This window comes from Manis javanica, chromosome X (genome assembly GCF_040802235.1).
Source record: "Manis javanica isolate MJ-LG chromosome X, MJ_LKY, whole genome shotgun sequence".
NCBI lineage: Eukaryota > Metazoa > Chordata > Mammalia > Pholidota > Manidae > Manis > Manis javanica.
The window spans coordinates 61,630,795-61,654,403 of record NC_133174.1 but is presented as its reverse complement, the minus strand read 5'-3'; the positions used below and the strand labels follow the sequence as shown (position 1 = coordinate 61,654,403).

Below are 23,609 nucleotides of genomic sequence, written 5' to 3'. Positions count from 1 at the left end.
TGGACTAAACTTTGTTACTAAACGTATTCTGTTACAGAAATATCCAAATTTCCGTATGTCAACTGTCTTATTGTAAGGTCTCATGAGATCTTTGGCCATTTTCACTTGTAAGTCTTTTGTCATTTATAGTCACTGTTTTATAACTCCTAAACTAGTAAAGAGCTAGATTTCAGCAGAACAGGTATTGGTTACATGGGACTAAGTAAACTAAGGAAGGTCACTTCCTGGCAGGTTGCAGGAACCTCAAAATGTCCCAGGGACCTCAAGCAGAGAGGAATTCACCCAAATCTACAGGTACTGCAGGCAAAACCTGATGTCAAATCTGGCTTGGCTTTCTGGCCTCAAGAAGCCTTTAAAAGTCCAATCTGAAATTCCTTATAAAAAGTTCCAGCAAAGCACATTTAAAAGATCCTGTGTAATCAATAGCTCTTCTTGCTGCACTTATGCAAATAATCAAGCTAAGTGTTAATTATTTTCTTAATCTGGTTACTTCTAACAAAAATGATGGTGATTTTAGAGAACACCATTGTTTCAATAATGCAGCCTCGTCTACACTGAATCCTAATTCTAGTCATTGGGACATAGATTAAACCCAGAATTCTAGTTTCCCCAAAATATCTGGCTATGATTCTCCAAATGTTTGTTTTCGCCCATCATTTCATTTAAAGTTTTACTATTCCAGCCATGCATTCTTAATCTCATCAAGTTTGTCCTTCCAGAATGGAAAATCCAACTCCAGATGTTGCTAATTAACCTAATAACACAATTTGTTCTATTTTGCCTAGAAGCCATAAAACTGGAAATAGTAATAGAAATGGAACCCAAGATAGAAGCACCAATCTTTCAAGGCCCTCTCGACTGACCACTGATGGAGACCTAACTGCACCCCTGACTGCATCCCCTCTCAGCATGAAGTGTTGGATTCCCCTGAGGAAGGCACCGCCCCAAATCACTCACCAAAGACGTTTCTTGATGCAACAAGCAAGAGGAATTTATTCGGAAGCCAACTAGTTGGGGTCCAAGTCAGCCTGTCGCAGCAGGTCTCAACGAGGACCCTGAGTACTTACAACTAAGTGGTTATATAGGATTTTCTGAGGCATTTAGCCCTAGAGATTTACCATGGTTACAGATTATGTTGTAGTAACAAGATAACAATACTACGTAGCAAGATAACAATACTACAAAGGCAGTAATTTTTCAAACCTACGATTTCTGGGTTAGTGCCACGTCCTGGGGGTGTAGCAAGGTAGGGTCAGCTTTTATGCTTAACTAACCGAAAGGTTAGCGCTGCCAGCAGTCATGATTGATTAACTTGTTTTTCCAGAGGAGTTACCTGGTTTCAGTTGTTCCCTCTGAGTCATATATCAGAATGGCTTTTTGGGCTTCAAGATGGCTACTCTTAGGCTAACTTATTTCTCAGGGAGGTTGGGGTCCTACATTCCCCACTTCTTTTTCTGAACATTCTAATCATGGAATGTTGGTGTCTTCTTGATGTGTGAGGGTATGATACTGTTATCTCAGCATTAGCACCTGCACAGCACTTACTCTTTCTCTAATAAAGGTTATTACTCGATTTAAAATGCAGGGACCTAAGGTGAGGAGCAATATAAAAATAAGCAGGGGTCCTGCCAAGGTGGATATTAGAGTTGTAAGCCATGGGGATCTAGAGAACCAGGATTCAAACAGGCTCTGGTTAGCTTCTCGTTCTCGCTTTTGCTGATCTAATCTTTCTCTCAGTTTAGACATTGAGTCTCTTACTACTCCAGTATGGTCTGCATAGAAGCAACATTCTTCTTTTAGAGCTGCACATAATCCACCTTCTTTTAGAAATAGTAAATCTAACCCTCGTCGATTTTGCAGCACTACTTCAGAGAGGGAGGTTAGGGACTCTTCAAGTTTAGAAATAGACTGTTCTATAGTTCTCAAATCTTCATCGATAGCTATTCTTAGTCCTTCATAATGTTGGTTTTCTTGTATAATTGCAGCTGCCCCTGGTCCTACTCCGGCTGCGACTCCTACTCTTAGTAATACAGCTAGAGTGAGTGAGACTGGCTCTCTTTTATACCTTAGTTTAGGTTCTAATTCTGCCACGAATGATAAGTCATCATGATACATTAGTCTGGGTACTAACTGGACCATGATACAGAAATCACGGGAGGAGTTGAAGGCAGAAGTAGAGACACATGGGGTCACTCCAGTGTTACAAGCCCACTATCTCTTGGGAGGAGGGATTAAATACCTGTTTTTACCAGGGAAGGCTATGGGTATGGTCTCATTCTTTCTTCTACAGATAGAGACTCTAGCTGCTGCTAGGGAAAAGGGGCGATGACCGCTCTGGCTGCTTCGTGCTGAGAAGGGGGCGCAGTAAAGGGTGCAGCTAGGTCTCCATCACTGGTCAGTTGAGAGGGCTTCAGAAGGCTGGCGCTTCTATTCTGGGTTTCATTTTTATTACTATTTGCAGTTTTGTGGCTTCTAGGCAAGATAAAACAAATTGTGTTATTAGGTTATGTAGCAACATCTGGAGTTAGATTTTTTATTCTGGAAGGAGGCTACATTATTGAAACGATACTTCTCTCTAAAATCACTCTCATTTTTACTAGAAGTAACTAGGTTAAGAAAATAATTAACAGCTGGCTTGATTATTTGCACAGGTGCAGCAAGAAGAGCAATTGATTACACAGGCTCTTTTAAATATGCTTTGCTGGAACTTTTTGTAAGGAATTTCAGATTGAACTTTTAAAGGCCTCTTGAGGCCAGACAGCCAAGCCAGACTTGCCATCAGGCTTTACCTGCAGTACCTGTAGATTTGGATGAATTCTTCTCTTCTCGAGGTCTCTGCACCTGCCAGGAAGTGACCTTCTTTACTCACCTGGTAAGGCTGCTGGGAACTCTGTAAGCAAGGTACTAGGCCAGTTCTTCCAAGGGGCTTTGTTGGCTTTATAAAGTCAATCTTAGTTCTTTAAAGTTGTTCACATCTGAGTCTATGCACATGTCTCTCAGGTACGACATTCCAGTCAAAGCCCTGGTAGTATAACCAGTGTTCTTAAGTAGTCTTCTCACAAGGAAAGCAGATTCTTATTGAACTCGTGCAAATAAACATACTGCCATGGAATACAAAAACAGTCACTGAAAGTTTTTAAACTCTGGAGGGATCAAGTAGAGAGAAGGATGCTCCAATTCTGCTCATAAAGATAGTCATTTACTAAACTGTTGTCAGTTTAAGAGAACAAGGTTAAAACACTTTACCAGCAACATTTGAAACAAAAAGACACAAAATCATTTTCTTTAGTTTATGTAATCTTATGTAACTAATACCTGTTCTGCTGAAATCTAGTTCTTTACCAGTTTAGGGATAATACTATAAATGACAAAAGACTTACAAATGACAATGGTTAAAGATCTGATGAGAGCTTACTGTAAAACAGTTGACATAAGGAAATTCTGATATTTCTGTAATACAAAACATTTAGTAACAAAGTTTAGCATCATTCTCTTTGACAGTGCTTTCCTGGTAAATAAATATATATATATCAGATAAATAAGCCAAATTAGTCAAATACTTTCTCTAGTGAGAAAAAATTCTTCTGACATGTTCCAGGGGCCCTCTGGAAAATATCAGAGTTAACTAGAGGTAAAAGCACCTTTTTGCATTTAATTTTTTTAGAACTATCATTACACATTTATTGTCTATATACTCAGCACAGTAAACAAGATATCTTAAAAAGTGGGGCAGCAGGGGAGATTGCTGCTGTCAATTTTTAAAGACAACATACAGAAAGTCAAACTAATTTTAGGTTACTAAGCATTCTTGAGAGAATGGTAGCAGATGGTAGATTCTTCTGCGTTGATCTTCAGGAGGGGAAAAAAGCTACAATAAGAATTCATATTTAGCTGAAAGAACTGTCTAAACTCAAGGCAGAGTATAATATCACCAGGCATACAAAAGACTTGTTAGAGATACATACAAAGAATGAATATGGCTATAGTCAAATTCAACTTAAAAGTTTAAGCAGAATCTCAAATTTAAATGTCTCTTTCTTTCACACAGATATTCAGATATGACCAGAAATATGATTTGAGATGAAAGAGATCAGGCATTTTACTTCTTCATTTAGGGACTGAGAAATGATGACCTTTGGCTTACAATCAATAGCTTACAAACAGTGAAAATAATAAGAACATAACTCAGCATAAGTGTCTAAGACCAGATACAAAAAAGCAGAGAAAGTGCTTAAGTTTACAGGTCTTCCCTGAAAGCTTCAAGAATGTTTTACTTTTTAATAGTAGATATAAGCTGCTATGCAAATTCTATTAAAAGCTCTAAGATTATTTGCATTAAAAAATATGGAGAGTCCCCCATGTTTTTTTTTTTTTAAACATACAGCATATAAATTAAACAAGAAGACCTGGTGGTTCTCAAAAAATCTATTACAACTTTTCTCAAAAGTGGTCACACGTTCGTCTATCTAAACCTTTACAGTGAAACCTGTTTTTCTGGGAGAAACATAATCTTGTCCAGATTCTACAGTTTAATTTTTAAGAATAAATTTTGGTTTGTTAACTAAGTGCATTTAATCAGCTGAAAAAAAAGCTTTGTTACCATTCTGCTTAGGAATTCAATTTTTCAGGCCATGCAATCATTTTTAATAACAAAATATTTCAAAGGCAAATAAAGGTTATACAGTTGTTAACAAACTTTAGCTTTTAGTCCCTTTAACATTACGATTTCATGGCAACTCACTGAGACTTTAAGCATGAGAAACTGCTGTGATCTTTCAACATAGAGAAATGCCCTCTCTATCACTTTAAGCAGTTCTAACCAGAACTCAAAACTATTAGAAACTTCAACCTCCAGTGAACACTGAGAAGCAGGACACTGCAAACTGTCAAACCAACATTTCCTAGACTGACAAACTTACGAACACATCTTACAATTTCTGCAACCATGAGCTTCACAGCACAATCTCCCAGCAAACACAGAGCACATCTTCTCAGCTTAACAAAACTCTAAGGCTTTAAGTTACTACAAAGATTCTCAGGCTGCAGGTAGGCATACACACTGCAACACACAGTTAAAAAGGTGTTCACTTGCCACACTTATCCAGTTCACCTACCTGCAATAACTATGCTAGCCTACTCACAAGACCCCCACTGAACACTAGACAAAGCCAAGCTTCTAAGCATTCTATTCTTAAAAGATTTAGCAGATAACATGACTCAGATGACTCTAGGTAAACTCAGGCAGCCGACAACTACCAGGACATGCCCGCCTCAGGCAAACTCAAATTAGCATTAATGCTTAACACTTTTTTATCAGGTTTTCTGGAAGTTTTAGAACACTCAATTTTCACAAGCGCTTGTCTTTAAATCAATTTCATTAATACCATCCGGAGGTAGAAAGATATATTCATTTACACACTTAGGGGGTTGTCTGAGTCTGTCCCATTGTCAGTATAACAATTATTAGGCACATGAAAGACACAAAAAACAGAGACACACACAGATTAGACACACAGCGGCCGCTTTTTGTTTTTTCTCAGATTTTCAAACAGAAACCGAAAGGAATCAGAGGGTTGATATTCCTGGCGCCTGAAAATCAACCCTATCTCATCAGATTCACCTTGCCAGAAAAACAGACGGGAGGCTACCAGGCGTCCCTGGCCTCCCAACCTCCCCGAGGCGTCCCCCAGGGTTGCAGCCTGCGGTGCTCCTAGTACGTCTACCGACCGCAGTCTCGACCCCTTTACGGGATCGGGACAGCTGCCAGACAGTGGGTACCCCTTTTCAGAATTCTGACCGGTCTCACTGAAAAACAGAAGACAGAACACAGACAACTCAAGGCGCCACTAATCTTACCTCTTCCTCCAAGAGCGACTTCGGGAGTGAAGCGGGGTGAGCGCATGATCCCGGACGAGCCCCCAAATGTTGGATTCCCCTGAGGAAGGCGCCGCCCCAAATCACTCACCAAAGACGTTTCTTGATGCAACAAGCAAGAGGAATTTATTCGGAAGCCAACTAGTTGGGGTCCAAGTCAGCCTGTCGCAGCAGGTCTCAACGAGGACCCTGAGTACTTACAACTAAGTGGTTATATAGGATTTTCTGAGGCATTTAGCCCTAGAGATTTACCATGGTTACAGATTATGTTGTAGTAACAAGATAACAATACTACATAGCAAGATAACAATACTACAAAGGCAGTAATTTTTCAAACCTACGATTTCTGGGTTAGTGCCACGTCCTGGGGGTGTAGCAAGGTAGGGTCAGCTTTTATGCTTAACTAACCGAAAGGTTAGCGCTGCCAGCAGTCATGATTGATTAACTTGTTTTTCCAGAGGAGTTACCTGGTTTCAGTTGTTCCCTCTGAGTCATATATCAGAATGGCTTTTTGGGCTTCAAGATGGCTACTCTTAGGCTAACTTATTTCTCAGGGAGGTTGGGGTCCTACAGAAGCAGCCATAGCGGTCATCGCCCCCTTCCCCTAGCAGCAGCTAGGGTCTCCATTTGTAGAGGGGGGAATGAGACAGGGACCTTGGGTGTAGTCAGAGTAGGGTGAGGGCGTCTGGAAACAGCAAGGCAGGATACTGTAAGATAAATTCCAATAAATTTCGACCGAAGCAGGCGGAGAGGTAACAAAGGGCCAGGTAGTTTATTTGAATGCCACCCCTGGGTGATGTTCCCACGGCCTGGGTACTACAGGCCAGAGAAGTCACACCCAGCAGAGTAGGCAGCAAGTTTTTAAAGAAGGCAGGGGGAGGGAGAGCAAAGATGTACATTGGTGTGAGGATTGGCTTATCTAGGGTACGTGGGGGTCTCTCATTGGCCTTTAGCCAGGTACTGGAAAGTTACCACTAATCCTTTAGCTTGGGTGAAGGGCTCTAGTTGGGAGGGTTATCCAATCAGGCTCTGGAATGTTGTCAGACTGGAACCTGTTGGTCTCTTTGCCTCCTTTGGTGAGGCCTGAGCTTGTCCATCAGGCTCACCCCTTCCCCTGAGGCCTGCAGCCTAACATTCCAGCCTTTTGGTCATAATGGGTGACGACTTGATCTGGCTACTTCCGGCTGACAAGGGGCATCGTGGGGGTTTGAGGCTGGTATTAGGCCGAAGGAGGGGGCTCAGTCAGAAGAGGTGCGTAACGGTGAAGTAACATCTGGTTGGTGGCAACCCAGGTCATCTGGGTTAGCCACTGTTGGAGGAACCTGGGGACACAAGGGGCAACTAAGAGTAAACCAAACCACAAACCGTTATTAAGGGGCCCAGTAGGGGCATTAGCCAGGCCATTATGGGGGACTGGAATTCTGGATCGAGTTTACATCTCAATAACTAGTATTGGGATTTAGTATAGATAAGACTGCATTATTGTAACAATACTTTTCTCTAAAATCACCCTCATTTTTATTAGAAGTAGCCAGATTAAGAAAATACTTAATGGTTGGCTTGATTATTTGCATAAGTGCAGCAAGAAGGGCAATTGATTACATAGGCTCTTTTAAATATGCTTCACTGGAACTTTTCATAAGGAATTTCAGATTAGACTTTTAAAGGCTTCTTGAGGCCAGAAAGCCAAGCTAGACTTGCCCTCAGGTTGTGCCTGCAGTACCTATACATTTAGGTGAATTCCTCTCCTCTGAGGTTCCTGCATCTGCCAGGAAGTGATCTTCCGTACTCACCTGGTAATGCTGCTGGGAATTCTGTAAGCAAGGTACCAGGCCAGTTCTTCTAAGGGGCTTTGTTGGCTTTATAAAGTCAGTCTTAGTTCCCCTAAAGCTGTCTGTTCATATCTGAGTTTATACACGTGTCTCTCAGGTATGACGTTCCAGTCAAAGCCTTGGTAATATAACCAGTGTTTTTAATTGGTCCTCTTACAAGGAAAGCAGATTCTTATTGAACTTGTGCAAATAAACATACTGCCATGAAATATAAAAATAGTCACTGAGAGTTTTTAAATTCTGGAGGGATAAGGTAGAGAGAAAGATAAGGTTTCAATTCTGCTTATAAAGGCAGTCATTTACTAAACTGTCAGCTTAAGAGAAAAAGCTTAAAACACTTTATCAGTAACATTTGAAACAAAAAGCCAGAAAATCATCTTCTTTAGTTTACTTAATCTTATGTAACTAATACTTGTTCTGCTGAAAGCTAGTTCTTTACTAGCTTAAGAGTAATAAAACAGTGACTATAAATAATAAAAGACTTACAAATGCCAATGGTTAAAGGTCTGATGAGAGCTTACTGTAAGACAGTTGACATAAGGAAATTCTGATTTCTGTAACACAAAACATTCAGTAACAAAGTTTAGCATTATTCTTTTTGACAGTGCTTTCTAGGTAATTAAGCAGGTAATTATATATCAGCTAAATAAGCTAAATTTGCCAAATACTTTCTCCAATGAGAAAAAGCTTTTCTGTTCCAGGGGCCCTCCGGAAAATATTAGAGTTAACTAGAGGTAAAAGCACCTTTTTGAATTTGATTTTGGGAAGCTGTTAAAAGTTTTAAGGCACTTGCTTAAATAGGATTATAGGTTGCTATGAAGCAATATTTATCCAATTAACTAGAATGAAAACAAAGTACCTCAAAGGCAAATACAGAAGGTTACACAGTTGTAATCAAAGTTTAGCTTTTAGTCCTTCTAATATTAAGATTTCATTTTCTTAAAGACTCCCACAACTCACTGAGACTTTAAGCATAAGAAACTGCTTTGATAAAACAATTAGAACTTTCTGCAATCTTTCAATATTAAGAGCAGACTAACAGTTAAGAAAACTTTGTCTTTTTAATTGAAAACAAAATTCTAATTTGGTGTGCACTTGATATTGAGACTCATTTGCTTTAATTATATATAGCATGACCATATTAAATTCTTCTACAAACTCTTTACAACTTTCTTTTTACATTTCGATCTCTCTTTCTAAATAAACAGCTGTACTTTAGAACAGTTACTTTCTTTTATCAAAAGACATTTTTTAGCCTGCAGAAATGTTTTTCCTACTACTTTAAGTAGTTTTGATTAGAACTGAAATCTATTACTTTAACCTTCAGTGAACACTGAAAAATAGGGTACTATAAACTGTTACACTAGCATTCTTCAGATTGATACATTTATGAACGTATATTATCATTTGTGGAAATGTGCTTTATAGCAAAATTTCTTATTAGGCACAAAATATGTCTATATAACTTGGAAAACTTTAAGAAGTTTGGTTACTACACAAATTTACAAGCTGTTTGCATATATATATATATACTGTTATACATTAATACAGTATTATTATTAAGATATTTATTTGCTAGGCTTGTTTACTTATTTTTAGGAACTATGCTAGATGACTTACAAAACCTTTACTGAATGTTAGACAAAGCCAAGCCTTTAAGCATTTTATTCTTAAAAGATTTAGCAAATAACATTGACTTAAATGACCTTAGGTAAACTTAGGCATCTGATAACAAGGACATGCCCGCCTCAGCCAAACCCAAATTAGCATTAATGCTTAACATTTTTATTAGATTTTCTGGAAGTTTTAGAATGCCGAATTTTCACAAGTGCTTGTTTTTAAATAAAATATTTTTCATCTATACACCTGGACACACAAATGTACAAACTGAGCTACGACTACAGTCAGCAACATCCCCCACACAAAACATATACACAGACAAACTGATATAAAGACTTGAGTCACTGATATTCAATTGCCTTCCCTCTTCTCAGCTTCTTGTCTGTGGCTTCTGGAACTAGAGGGCGGGAGGAGCGTGTTCTGGTGGGGAAAGAGGGCAGTGAAGATGGAAGGAGAGGGGGAGGGGGTGGTGCAGCTACCAGAGGAGAGCAGGACAATGGCATGGTTGAGAATGTCTTAAAGATGGTGGTGGAGAGAGGGGGAGGGGATCACGAGCTGAGGGAGGCGGGCGACTGAGGTTTCCTGGCGGATCTGAAAAGAAAGGACTGAGCAGAGTAAGAGGCTGACAATCTTTAACTGGAGATCGGGCTAGGAGAACCTGAGTCATTGAACACAACATAAAGGACTGTACGGGAGTGCAAAGTCCAAAAAGCCTGCACATATGGGATTTCACTCTACTCTCAGCTCCAGTGGCAATAATTAATTAAGGTTGTGAGGAGACTAAAATTCAAAGTTCCCTCAGGGGGCCAGTGAGATTGATTGTCCAAGGGATACTGAGGCACAGCCTCAGAGCAAATTAAGACTAGCTTTTATTTGCGAACTTCCCAGGACAAATATAGAGTAGCCAAATTAGAAATGAGACACCAGAGTGGGGTCTGAGCCTCTGCTTTTGAGGGCTGGTTCCCCATGTATGCATTACTCCCCAATTAATCCCACTGACAGGAGCGCCCAGCGTCCCAAGCACGCCAAGTCAGGGGAGACATCCTGGAAGCCTGGGTGAGGGACGTCTCCCCCACCATAGGACCAGGGGTGGGCTGGATACCCGCAGACGTCCTGGGGCCTGAGGTAGGGACGTCTCCTCTACCATAGGGCCAGAGGCAGGACGGATGCCTGCAGAGGGTGGGCCACCTGGATGTACATATGATTTCTAACAGACCAGGTGAAACAGAGTTAGGGAGGGAAACAGACTGGGGGAAACTGAGGGACTCACTGGAAAATAGTCCATGCAGCGGAGAGCAGTCTGAGGTCCTGGGTTGGGGAAGAAGGGGGTGGAGCCACCAGTGGCCTGTCGGGGCTCCGCGTTCACACTCCTTCCCGGGTTTTGGCACCATATGTAAGATAAATTCCAATAAATTTCGACCAAAGTAAGCAGGCGAAGAGAGGCAACAAAGGGCCAGGTAGTTTATTTGAATGCCACCCCTGGGTGATGTTCCCGCAGCCTGGGTACTACAGGCCAGAGAAGTCACACCCAGCAGAGCAGGCAAGTTTTTAAAGAAGGCAGGGGGAGGGAGAGCAAAGGTGTACATTGGCATGAGGATTGGCTTGTCTAGGGTACGTGGAGGTCTCTCATTGGCCTTTAGCCAGGTACTGGAAAGTTACCACTAATCCTTTAGCTTGGGTGAAGGGCTCTATTGGGAGGGTTATCCGATCAGGCTTTGGAATGTTGTCAGACCAGAACCTGTTGGTCTCTTTGCCTCCTTTGGTGAGGCCTGAGCTTGTCCATCAGGCTCACCCCTTCCCCTGAGGCCTGCAGCCTAACAGATACTTACAGTCACAGCAGTGTAACAATGGGCAAAGAAGTCCCTATTGAAACTCTCTTAGGCATTATGCAAAGTCAAGGTCACACTACTTCTCTAGGGTAAAGATACCAGACTAGGAATATAGACATCTTCAGTGAAACCAGTTAAAGGTCAAAAGGCCAGGAACAACTTGGCCTGGAATGTTTGAGTGTTCCACAAATAAAGGGTACCCTCAGCATAACCCGTGACTTCAGTGTAAATAGCCCTGACAAACAGACAACCCAGCCCACCTTAGGGGCAGGACAGGAGACACAATTCCACACCCTATGCCCTCTCTTCACATTATCAAGGTCTACTTGGTGTGGGACACACCCTTCCTGCTTTAACAGATTATCCCAGAAATAGTCAAAAAAGATTTTTCAGAACTCTGCCGTCTGATTATGACAACAAAGCTTTTAGATCCCACCTCTGTTGCAGTTGCAGCTGCGTTCATCCTGCCGGTTCCTGGACTTGTCAGTGGAATGCAAAAGGAAATATCTAAGCTGGCTTGTGCATATAGCAAGACAACAAATTTGACTGCTTCCATATTATTTGAACTCAGTCAAGAGCTAGAAGTGCAAATTGCAGTACTTTAAAATCGCGCTACTATAGACTGTCTGCTGTTAAAAGAACATATGGGATGTGAACAATTTCCAGAAATGTGTTGTTTTGTCTGACTTCTCTCAAACCATTAAAAAACTAGACAGCATTCATAATACTGTTAATAAGATTTCACAAATGCCAAGGTTACTTAACTGGTTTCATTGGATAGGGCCATTACTGTAGGTCTGCTTTTGTTATGTATATGTACTCCTGTTCTGTTAATGCGTGTACGTAATTTAATTGATATTTTGTTGAAACCTATACAGGCCTAAACTACTCTACAAGAAGTAATGTCATGGAAATAATCTTTTCAAATTTTTCTTCTGTTTGCTACTTCTGTAACTTTTCTTCTCCCTTCCTGAATACAACCCGTTTTCTAAAGTTTGTGTCTCATACATAGAATTTTAGTGTATCAAAGCATTTCCAGCTATTGAGGATACCACAAGACAAGTGCTGGGCATAGTAGCCATGAAGCACAAATTTTCAAAAAGGCAGAACACTAACTTTTTCAAAGAATACTACTTCTCTCTCACCAACTTTACATCTCCCTGCATAGCCCCAGAAGATGGCTGGTTAGCCAGAGATGGGTAATATTCCTCAAGGGAGGAACAACCTAAGACAGGCACAGTCACAGAGGGTCCATCAGGTGAGAAACGGGGTCAACAGAGGTGAGGCTTAGAACCTCACCAACCTAGTTTTGAGAGAAAGCTTCCGCACCCATGGCTGTTTTGCTGCCCTTGTCCAACTCAGATCAAAACTCAGTCTATAGGCATAGACCTGATCACCTGCAATTACCTTCTAATTGTTCTAAATCTACTTTCTATATTTTACATCACGTAAATTCAAGTAGACTTTTATTTTATACTGCAGTGTGGAGAAGTAAGCTATGTTAAAAAGCCTTCTGTTAGAAACTGTCTACTTGCTATTTCTTTATTATATCTATTATTTAAAAGAAAAGGGGGAAATGTGGAATTAATACATAAATCAAGAAATATAGAAATCAAATGTACAAATACATATGACTTGATTATTTTTCCTACAACTCTTGATGCGTGATCAAAAACAGAATGATTAGAACCAAAACAGTTCCTGCAACTCGTGACTGCCCTCACATGGTTTTGGTATCCTTGAGGAGCATCATGCCCTAGGGCTGGACTCAAAGTCAGATAATGATTGTGTGTTGATCATGTGTTGAACCCCTTACTCAGATTTCTTTAGACGTTTAAGTTCATTTGTTCAATAAATATGAGGAGTGCCTTTTAAGCATTACTCTTATGCTGCAACACCTTGAGTCCTCTGGCTGGCCTTTCATATCTTCAGCATTCCGTCACGTTCCCTCCAAATCTGTGGGTCAGAGGCAGGAGGGAACCAACACTATCCTTACATTAAAATGTGGTTAATTACTGGATCTTACTTCTAAGCTTCAATTCAGGAAATTTGACTTCTCCAATGTCCTCTTTCAAGATTGCTTTGTGTATCCTGTATCCATGTCTCCATATGAATTCTAGAATCAGCTTGCCAATTTCTACAAAGATGTCAGCTGGGACATTGATAGAAACTGAACTAAATCTCTAGATGGCTTTGGAGGTTACTGACAATTATATTCATTCTGTAGAACTTTTTAACAAACTACCAACAACTTGCTAGCTTCAAAAACAAGAAAAATTTGCTTTCCCATAGCTCTGGAGAATAGAAGTCTGAAATCAAGTTGTCAGCTTAAAGTTAGTGAAATCAATTCATGGTTCTAGAGTATAGAAGTCTGAAATCAAAGTACTTTTAGCATCAAGTATCCTTGAAAGGATCTAGGGGAGAAAACATTCTGTATCTAAGCTTCTGGTGTTGCCAGCAATCTTAAGTGTTCCTATCCTTTTAGGCAACATCATTCCAACCTCTGCTTTTGTAACCTCATGCCATTTTCTCTATTTCTGTTCATGTCCTTTCTTATAAGAAAAGTAGTCATGGTGGAGTAGAGGCCCAAACTACTCCAGTATGAACCTCATTTTAACTTAATGACATCTGTAAGCGCCTATTTCCAAAGGTCAAACTCATAGGAAGAAGAGTTTAGGATGTTAATGTATCTTTAGGGATACCTAATTCAACCCATGATACCATCTTAGCATTACTTAATTCTTCCAATCCACGAACACAAGATGTCTTTCAATCTGTTTAGGTCTTTTCTTGCATTGTAATTTTTCTAATTTTCAGTTAAGTCTAACACTTTTGTTCAATTTATGCCTAATAGTTGTTTTAGATGTTATTGTAAATGGAATTTTCATAGTTTCATTTTCAGATTGTTCATTGCTACTGTACAGAAACATTTTCCTATATTTTTCTTATATCCTACAATTTTCTTTCTGAAATCATTTATTACAGCTAATGATTTTATGTGGATTTCCTAGGGTTTTGTACATACAAGATCATTTCATCTGTGTTTTTCTTCTTCCATTCCAGTCTAGATTCAATTTTGTTTTTCTTGCCTAATTGGGATAAAATTTCTAGTATAATATGAAATTGAAGTATTGATAGCAGACATTAATTAATCTTATTCCTTATCTCAGGGGAAAGGTAGTCAGTAATTAACCTTAAGTTAGCTGGTTATTCTTATTCTCTGGTTGAGAAAGTTATCTTCTATTTCTAGTTTGTGAAATGTTTTTAACAAATCCAAGAGATGAACTTTCCCAGATGCTTAATGTGCACTGTTGAACTTATGCACATTTAAAAAAATTGGGTTTCCCAGGAATTCCACTTCTAGGAATTTACCCTAAGAATGCAGCACTCCAGTTTGAAAAAGACAGATGCACCCCTATGTTTATCGCTGCACTATTTACAATAGCCAAGACGTGGAAGCAACCTAAGTGTCCATCAGCAGATGAATGGATAAAGATGTGGTACATATAAACAATGGAATATTATTCAGCCATAAGAAGAAAACAAATCCTACCATTTGCAACAATATGGATGGAGCTAGAGGGTATTATGCTCAGTGAAGTAAGCCAGGCGGAGAAAGGCAAGTACCAAATGATTTCACTCATCTGTGGAGTATAAGAACAAAGAAAAAACTGAAGGAACAAAGCAGCAGCAGAATCACAGAACCCAAGAATGCACTAACAGTTACCAAAGGGAAAGGGACAGGGGAGGAGGGGTGGGAAGGAAGGGATAAGGGTGGGGAAAATGAAAGGGGGCCTTATGATTACCATGTATAATGTGGGAGGTGTCACAGGTAGGGTTGTGCAACACACAGAAGACAAGTAGTGATTCTACAGCATCTTACTATGCTGATGGACAGTGACTGTAATGGGGTTTGTGGGGGGACTTGGTGAAGGGGGGATTCTAATAAACATAATGTTCCTCAAAAGAAAAAATTGGGTTTCCTTTAACAGTGAGTTATAAGAGCACTTAATATATTGTGGATATATTATTTGTCACATAAGGTATTGCAAATATACTTTTCCACTCTGGCTTTTTTCATTTCCTTAGCTTTCTTTGATAGAAAAGGTTTTAATTTTGATGAAGTCAACTAAACCTTTTTTTCTTTTTAATGAGTAATGCTTTCAGTGTCCAATCGAAGAGTTCATTGCCTAAATCATGGAAAGAAAACCTTTTTGTTTTATTATAAAAGCACAATTTTACATTTAGCATGTGAACAATATTAGTTTAAATTGCAATCATTTTTTTCAGTTGAGGTAAAGTACTATATAGATGACCAATCAATACCAGCATCATTTATTCAAATGACAATGTATTTCCATAGGCCTACTTGTGAACTCTGCTGTTCCTGATGGCTCTATTCGTCGGACAAAAACACTGATGTCATGACTATAGTTCTGTAAGATAAGATTTGATATTATGCAGTTTCCTACAAATTTCCAACACTGAAATTATTTTGGATGTTTCAGGGACTATGCCTTGCCATAATATTATAGAATCATTTTGTCAAGAACTAGAAAAATATCCCGATTAAGTCCTAATTAGGATAGCTCTAAACCCAAAGATGTTTTTGTGAGAATTAACAATAGTTTTCAATCTATGAATTATTTGTTACTCTAGTTACTTAGAAAGTATATTATAGCTTTCAGCACACAGATTATGCTTACCTTTCATAATATTTTTAGTCCTATAGGCAATATTCTCCTTCACATTTCCAATATTCACAAATTACTATTACCAGTTTAGTTACATACCATTCTGCAAATAACACCATTAATATTTCAGTTACTAAGGTGTATAAACTGAGTAAAGAAGTAAAAAATTCATACTCTTTATTCCAAATATTGTGTAAATAACCAATTAATATCTTGACTGCTGACTACTCATGTCATTTTCTTAAAATGAGATTTTATCTTTTAAGCTGCTTAGGATTATAGCAAATTTAGAAGGTGCAGAGATTTCAAATATACACAATGAAGCCACACATGCATACCCTATTATCAACAACCCTCAACAGAGTAGCACATTTGTTACAACTGATGAACCTATACTGACATATCATAATCCTCCCAAAACCACAAATTACACTAGTTTACTTAGTGTTTCATATTTTATGGATACACAATATATATATCCATCATTAAGATTTTATCATGAGTATTTTCACTACCACAAATTCACATATTTATCCCAACCCTATCCTGACATGTACTGATCCTTCACTTTTTCTGTAGTATTCCTTTTCTAAAATGTCATATAGTTGGAATCATTCATTATATAGCCTTTTAGGAATGGCTTTTTCACTTTATAATATACACTTAGAGTTGCATCAAGAGTTCTCATGGCTTCAGACATTGTTTCTTTCTAGAGTGAATAATATTCTGTTGTCTGCATGTAACACACCTTATTTATCCATTCAACTACTGAAGGACTACTTGTTCCTTCCACATACAGATAATTACAAAGCTCCTATAAACATCCATGTGTAGTTTTTTGTGAGGAGGTTAAGTATTCACCTCTTTGGGTAAATGTCAAAGAGCATGCTTCCAACTGTATGATAAGAGTGTTAACTATTCTAAGAAATTTCCAGTTGTCTTTCAAAGTGGTTGTAATATTTTGAATACCAATCAGTAATGGAGAGTTACTGTTGCTCTACATCCTTGGCAGCCTATGGTATGTTCAGTGTTTCAGAATTTAGCCATTATAATACGTGTGTAGAAGTATCTCATAGATGTTTAAATTTGCATTTCCTTGATGACATATTCTGTGGAGCACTTTTAAAAATATATATTTGGTATCCACATTTTCTTTGGTGAAGTGTCATTATCTTTGGCCCATTTTTAAATTGGGTTATTTTCTTATTTACTTTTAAGAATTCTTTGAATACAATTGATAAGTCTTTTATGAGATGTACCTTTTCCAAATATTTTCTCCACTCTGGAGCTTTTCTCATACTATTGACACTGCATATCACAAAGCAAAAGTTTTTAATTTTAACCAAGCCCAGCTTATCAATTATTTCTTTCATAAACCCCGCCTTTGGTGTGGTCTTTAAAAAAGTCACTGGCATAGTAGCTATTCTCCCATATTTTCTTCCACCAGTTTACAATTCTGCATTTTACATTTACATTTGGAGTTAATTTTTGTGAAGGGTCTAAGGTCTAATTTTTTCTTTCATATGAATATCCAGCATCATTATTCAACCACCATCAGAAACAGTACATTTGCTCCACTGTTTAGACATTGCTCCTTTGTCATAGGTTGATATCATTGACAATCTTTACTTGGGCCTATTTCTGGGCTATATATTGTTTCATTGGTGTATTTGTCTACTTTTCTTTTTTAATACCAGAGTATGTTTACTGTAGTTTAAATGTAAGTCTTGAGTACAGTAGTATCAGTCCTCCATCTTTATCCTTTTCCTAGAATAACATGTTGGAAACGTTAGGTCTTTTGTTTCTCCATATAAACTTTAGAAGCAGTTTGTTGATACCCACAAAATAACTTGCTGGGATTTTGATTAGATTACATTGAGTCTATTTATCAATTGGGAAAAACAGTCACCTTGAAAATATTGACTCTCCCTTATCCATGAACATGGAGTATCAATTTATTTCATGATTACTCAGAATTTTAGTTTTCCTCATAGACCTACTACATATTTTGTTATATTTATAACTAAATATTTCATTTTACAGGGTGTGAATGTAAATCACAATTTTTAACTTCAAATTCCACTTTTTAAAATTGTGGTATGTCACAAAGTGAATAAAAACCTTGTATCCTGCCAACCTGCTATAATATAATCATGTTAATCATAGGATGGTTTTTTGTTTTTTTTTAATTCAGATTTTCTAGTCATCTTAACAGCAAAGACATACATTCTTTAACTTCCCAATATGTATTCAATTTTTTCGTCTTACAGCAATACCTGCAATTTCCAGTAAAATATTGAAAAGGAGTGATGAGACAGCTGTGCCTCGTACACAGTCTTAGTGAGAAAGCTTCTAGTTTCTCACCATTAGGTATGATGTCAGCAGTAGGGATTTTGTAGATGGACTGTATTTATTGCGTTGAGGTAGTTCCCCTCAATCTTTAGTTACTTCAAGTTCTTATTAAAAATGAGTATTGGATTTTATCAAGTTCTCTTTTGGAATCTATGACTATGAGCCCTCAATTTCTTTTTTAGCCTCTGAAGATGAGCATTCACAATTAATTTTCAAACGTTGAAACTGCATTTCATCTCAGTTATAAATTCCACTTTGACATGGTATGTAATTCCTTTTCCTACACTGTTGTACTTGATTTGCTAATTTTCTATTGAAAATTTTTGTAAGTATGGTCATGTGAAATAGTGGTGTGTGGTTTTCTTATATAATGAGTTTGGTTCTCATATTAGGGTAGTGATGACCTCAGAGGATAGGTTAGGAAACATTTTCTCAACATCTATCCTCTGAAATACACTGCAGAGTATCGATATGATTCCATCCATACATTTTGTAAGAATTCAACATGAACACATATGGGCCTGACACTCTCTGTTTAGGAAGGTTATTGGCTCAATTTCTTTCATAGATACAGGCCTAATGAAATTGTCTATTTTTATTTTGTAACTTTTGGAAAATTCTTTCAAGGAATTGATCCATTTCATTTAGATTGTCAAATGTGTGGGCATAGAGTTGTTCATAATATTCATTTATCATCTCAATGTCCACAGGATCTATAGTGATGTCACATTGTTTCTGGTATAAGTAATTTGGGGCATTTTTCCAAACATACCCTGGTTAAAAGCTTATGCTTTTTTGTGGACTTTTTTCAAAGAAACAACTTTTGGATTCAATTATTTTCTCTATTTCCTGCTTTCAACTGCATTACTTCCTGCTCTAATTTTAGTATTTCTCTTTCACTTCTTAATCTGTTCCTTTCTAGAATTCTAATACAGAAATTGAGATTATAGACATTAGGGGATTCTTTTATAATATACACATTAAATGATATAAATTTCCTTCTGAGCACCATTTATACTACATACCAGAAATTTTATTAAGTAGTGGTTTCACTTTCATTTTGTTAAAAATATTTTCAATTCATCTTGATACTGCTTAATTCCATTTTATAAATGTTTTTAGTCTCAACATATTGAAGCTTTCCATATATCCATTTCTGTTCTCATTCCATTGTGGTTTGAGAGAATACTCTATGAATTTATTCTTTTATATTTGTTATGGTGTATACAGCGCAGGATATTTTGGTAATGTTCCATATTTAACTTGAGAAGAATGTGTATTCTGCTATTCTTGCATAAACGTGTCTACAGATGTTTATTATATCCAACTGATTAATGGTACTGTTGAGTTCGACTACATCCTTACTCATCTTTTTTCTGCTGAATTTGTCCATTTCTGAAATAGAGGTGTTGGATTCACCAATGATAATGGGTTCATTATTTCTCTTTGAATTTTGAAAAGTTTTTTTTTTTGTTGTTATCATTAATCTATAGTTACATGAAGAACATTATGTTTACTAGGGTCCCTTCTTCACCAAGTTCCCCACACAAACCCCACTACAGTCACTGTCCATCAGCATAGTAAGATGTTGTAGAATCACTACTTGTCTTCTCTGTGTTGCACAGCCCTCCCCATGCCCCCCCCATATTATACATGCTAATCGTAACACCCCCTTTCTTTTTCCCAACCCTTATCCCTACCTTCCCTCCCATTCTCCTGAGTCCATTTCCCTTTCGTAACTGTTAGTCCATTCTTGGGTTCTGTGATTCTTCTGCTGTTTTTTTCCTTCAGTTTTTCTTTGTTCTTATACTCCAAATATGAGTGAAATCATTTGGTATTTCTCTTTCTCTGCCTGGCTTATTTCACTGAGCATAATACCCTCTAGCTCCATACATGTTGTTGCAAATGGTAGATTTGTTTTCTTCTTATGGCTGAATAATATTCCATTGTGTATATGTACCACATCTTCTTTATCCATTCATTTACTGATGGACACTTAGGTTGCTTCCATTTCTTGGCTATTGTAAATAGTGCTGCGATAAACATAGGTGTGCATCTGTCTTTTTCAAACTGGGCTGCTGCATTCTTAGCGTAAATTCCTAAAAGTGGAATTCCTGGGTAAAATGGTATTACTATTTTGAGCTTTTTCAGGAACCTCCATATTGCTTTCCATAGTGGTCCAACTAATTTACATTCCCACCAGCAGTGTAGGAGGGTACCCCTTTCTCCACAACTTCGCCAACATTTGTTGTTGTTTGTCTTTTGGATGGTGGCAATCCTTACTAGTGTGAGGTGATAACTCCTTGTGGTTTTAATTTGCATTTCTCTGATAACTAGCAATGTGGAGCATCTTTTCATGTGTCTGTTGGCCATCTGAATTTCTTATTTGGAGAAATGTCTGTTGAGCTCCTCTGCCCATGTTTTAATTGGATTATTTGCTTTTTGTTTGTTGAGGTGTGTGAGCTCTTTATATATTTTGGATGTCAAGCCTTATTGGATCTGTCATTTATGAATACATTCTCCCATACTGAAGGGTACCTTTTTGTTCTACTGATGGTGTCCTTTGCTGTACAGAAGCTTTGCAGCTTGATACAATCTTACTTGTTCATTTTTGTTTTTGTTTCCCTTTCCTGGGGAGATATGGTCATGAAGAAGTCACTCATGTTCATATCCAAGCGATTTCTGCCTATATTTTTTTCTAAGTTTAATGGTTTCATGACTTATATTCAGATATTTGATCCATTTCGAATTTACTTTTGTGTATGGGGTTAGACATTGATCCAGTTTCATTCTCTTACATGTAGCTGTCCAGTTTTGCCAGCACCATCTGCTGAAGAGACTGTCATCTCCCCATTTATGTCCATGGCTCCTTTATCGTATATTAATTGACCATATATGTTCGGTTTAATGTTTGGAGTCTCTATTCTGTTCCACTTGTCCTGCGGGTCTGTTCTTGTGCCATTACCAAATTGTCTTGCTTACTGTGGCTTTGTAGTAGAGCTTGAAGTTGGGGAATAAGATCCCTCCCACATTATTCTTCCTTCTCAGGATTGTTTTGGCTATTCAGGGTCTTTGGTGTTTCCATATGAATTTTTGAACTATTTGTTCGAGTTCATTGAAGAATGCTGTTGGTAGTTTGATAGGGATTGCATCGAATCTGTATATTGCTTTCGGAAGGATGGCCATTTTCATGATATTAATTCTTCCTAGCCAAGAGCATGGGATGAGTTTCCATTTGTTAGCGTCCCCTTTAATTTCTCTTAAGAGTGTCTTATAGTTTTCAGGGTATAGGTCATTCACTTCCTTGGTTAGGTTTATTCCAAGGTATTTTATTCTTTTTGATGCACTTGTGAATGGAATTGTTTTCCTGATTTCTCTTTCTATTGGTTCATTGTTATTGTATAGGAAAGCCACAGATTTCTGTGCGTTAATTTTGTATCCTGCAACTTTGCTGTATTTCGATATCAGTTCTAGTAGTTTTGGAATGGATTCTTTAGGGTTTTCTATGTACAATATCATGTCATCTGCAAATAGTTACAGTTTAATTTCTTCTTTACCAATCTGGATGCCTTTTATTTCTCTGTTTTGTCTGATTTCCATGGCTAGGACTTCCAGTACTATGTTGAATAACAGTGGGGAGAGTGGGCATCTCTGTCTTGTTCCCGATCTCAGAGGAAAAGCTTTCAGCTTCTCGCTGTTCAGTATGATGTTGGCTGTGAGTTTATCATATATGGCCTTTATTATGTTGAGGTACTTGCTCTCTAAACCCATTTTACTGAGAGTTTTTAATCATGAATGGATGTTGAATTCTGTCGAATTCTTTTTCAGCATCTATGGAGATGATGTGGTTTTTGTCTTTCTTTTTGTTGATGTGGTGGATGATGTTGATGGATTTTCGAATGTTGTACCATCCTTGCATCCCTGGGATTAATCCCACTTGGTTGTGGTGTATGATCCTTTTGATATATTTTTCAATTCGGTTTGCTAGTATTTTATTGAGTATTTTTGCATCTACAGTCATCATGGATATTGGTCTTTAATTTTCATTTTTGGTGGGGTCTTTGCCTGGTTTTGGTATTAGGGTGATGTTGGCTTCATAGAATGAGTTTGGGGGTATTCCCTCCTCTTTTATTTTTTGGAAAACTTTAAGGAGAATGGGTATTATGTCTTCTCTGAATGTCTGATAAAATTCTGAGGTAAATCCATCTGGACCAGGGGTTTTCTTCTTGGGTAGTTTTTGATTACTGCTTCAATTTCTTTGCTCGTTATTGGTTTGTTTACCTTTTGTGTTTCTTCCTTGGTCAGTCTTGGAAGGTTGTATTTTTCTAGGAAGTTGTCCATTTCATCTAGGTTTTCCAGCTTCTTGGCATATAGGTTTTCATAGTAGTCTCTAATAATTCTTTGTATTTCTGTTGGGTTCGTCGTGATTTTTCCTTTCTCGTTTCTGATTCTGTTGATGTGTATTGATCTGTTTTTGTCTTAATATGAAGTTTGAATAGTTTTTTTCTCAAATAGTTCAATGTTCTATTGTCAAGTGCTACACATTAAAAATTGTTATGTCTACTTGGATAATTGACTTCTATTATTATGTAATGCCCTTCTTTATTCCCTAATACTTTTCCCTGCTTTAAAACCTGCTGTACCTTAATCTTCTTTACATTAGTATTAGCATGGCACATTTTTTCCATAAATTAACTTTTTTGAAAAGATTTTACCAAATGTATATCAGTGGATCAAGATACCGCCTCCCAACCCCACTCATGCCAAATCCCCTTCCCCTTGTTAAGCACTACTCACTTATCAGCATCTGAGTCTAATGTTTTGTTCATTCTGTTTTTCTTTTTTATATTCCACAAATAAGTGAAATCATATGCTGTTTGTCATTTTCCACATGGCTTATTGCACTGAGCTAAATATCCTCTAGGTCCATACATGTTTTTTTTAAATTTTTTATTAAGGTATGATTGATATACACTCTTATGAAGGTTTCACATGAAAAAACAATGTGGTTACTACATTTACCCACATTATGAAGTCCCCACCAGTACTCCAATGCAATGCAGTCACTGTCCATCAACGCACCAAGGTGCGAGAGATCCACTATGTCCCTTCTCTGTGATACACTGTTCCCCCTGTGATCCCCCACACCGTGTGTCCTAAACATAATAACCCTCAGTTCCCTTCTCCCTCCCTCCCCACCCGCCCTTCCACACCCCTCCCCTTTGGTAACCACTAGTTCATGCTTGGAGTCTCTGAGTCTGCTGCTATTTTGTTCCTTCAGTTTTGCTTCATTTTTATACTCCACAAATGAGAGAAATCACTTGGCATTTGTCTTTCTCTGCCTGGCTTATTTCAATGAGCATAATATCCTCCAGCTTGATCCATGTTGTTGTAAATGGCAGTTATTC

General features: G+C 38.0%; 1 protein-coding gene across 11 annotated transcripts in view; it reads right to left on the bottom strand.

Moving 5' to 3' along the window:
* The window catches only part of CHIC1 (cysteine rich hydrophobic domain 1), a 295,686-nt gene that overhangs the window by 8,881 nt on the left and 263,196 nt on the right, over window positions 1-23,609 (bottom strand). For 5 of the 11 annotated variants that reach the window (XR_012127481.1, XR_012127484.1, XR_012127489.1 and 2 more), the window contains 2 exons: window positions 8,193-8,260; window positions 5,974-7,196 (listed from right to left, as the gene is read on the bottom strand). The exons of 1 other annotated variant lie outside the window; for it this stretch is intronic. The gene's annotated coding sequence lies outside the window, so the exon portion shown is untranslated. Of the gene's footprint in view, window positions 1-831; window positions 2,473-5,973; window positions 7,197-8,192; window positions 8,261-10,596; window positions 14,800-23,609 lie in introns of those variants that run through there. 5 more of the 11 variants (XR_012127485.1, XR_012127488.1, XR_012127486.1 and 2 more) reach the window with 3 other exon arrangements.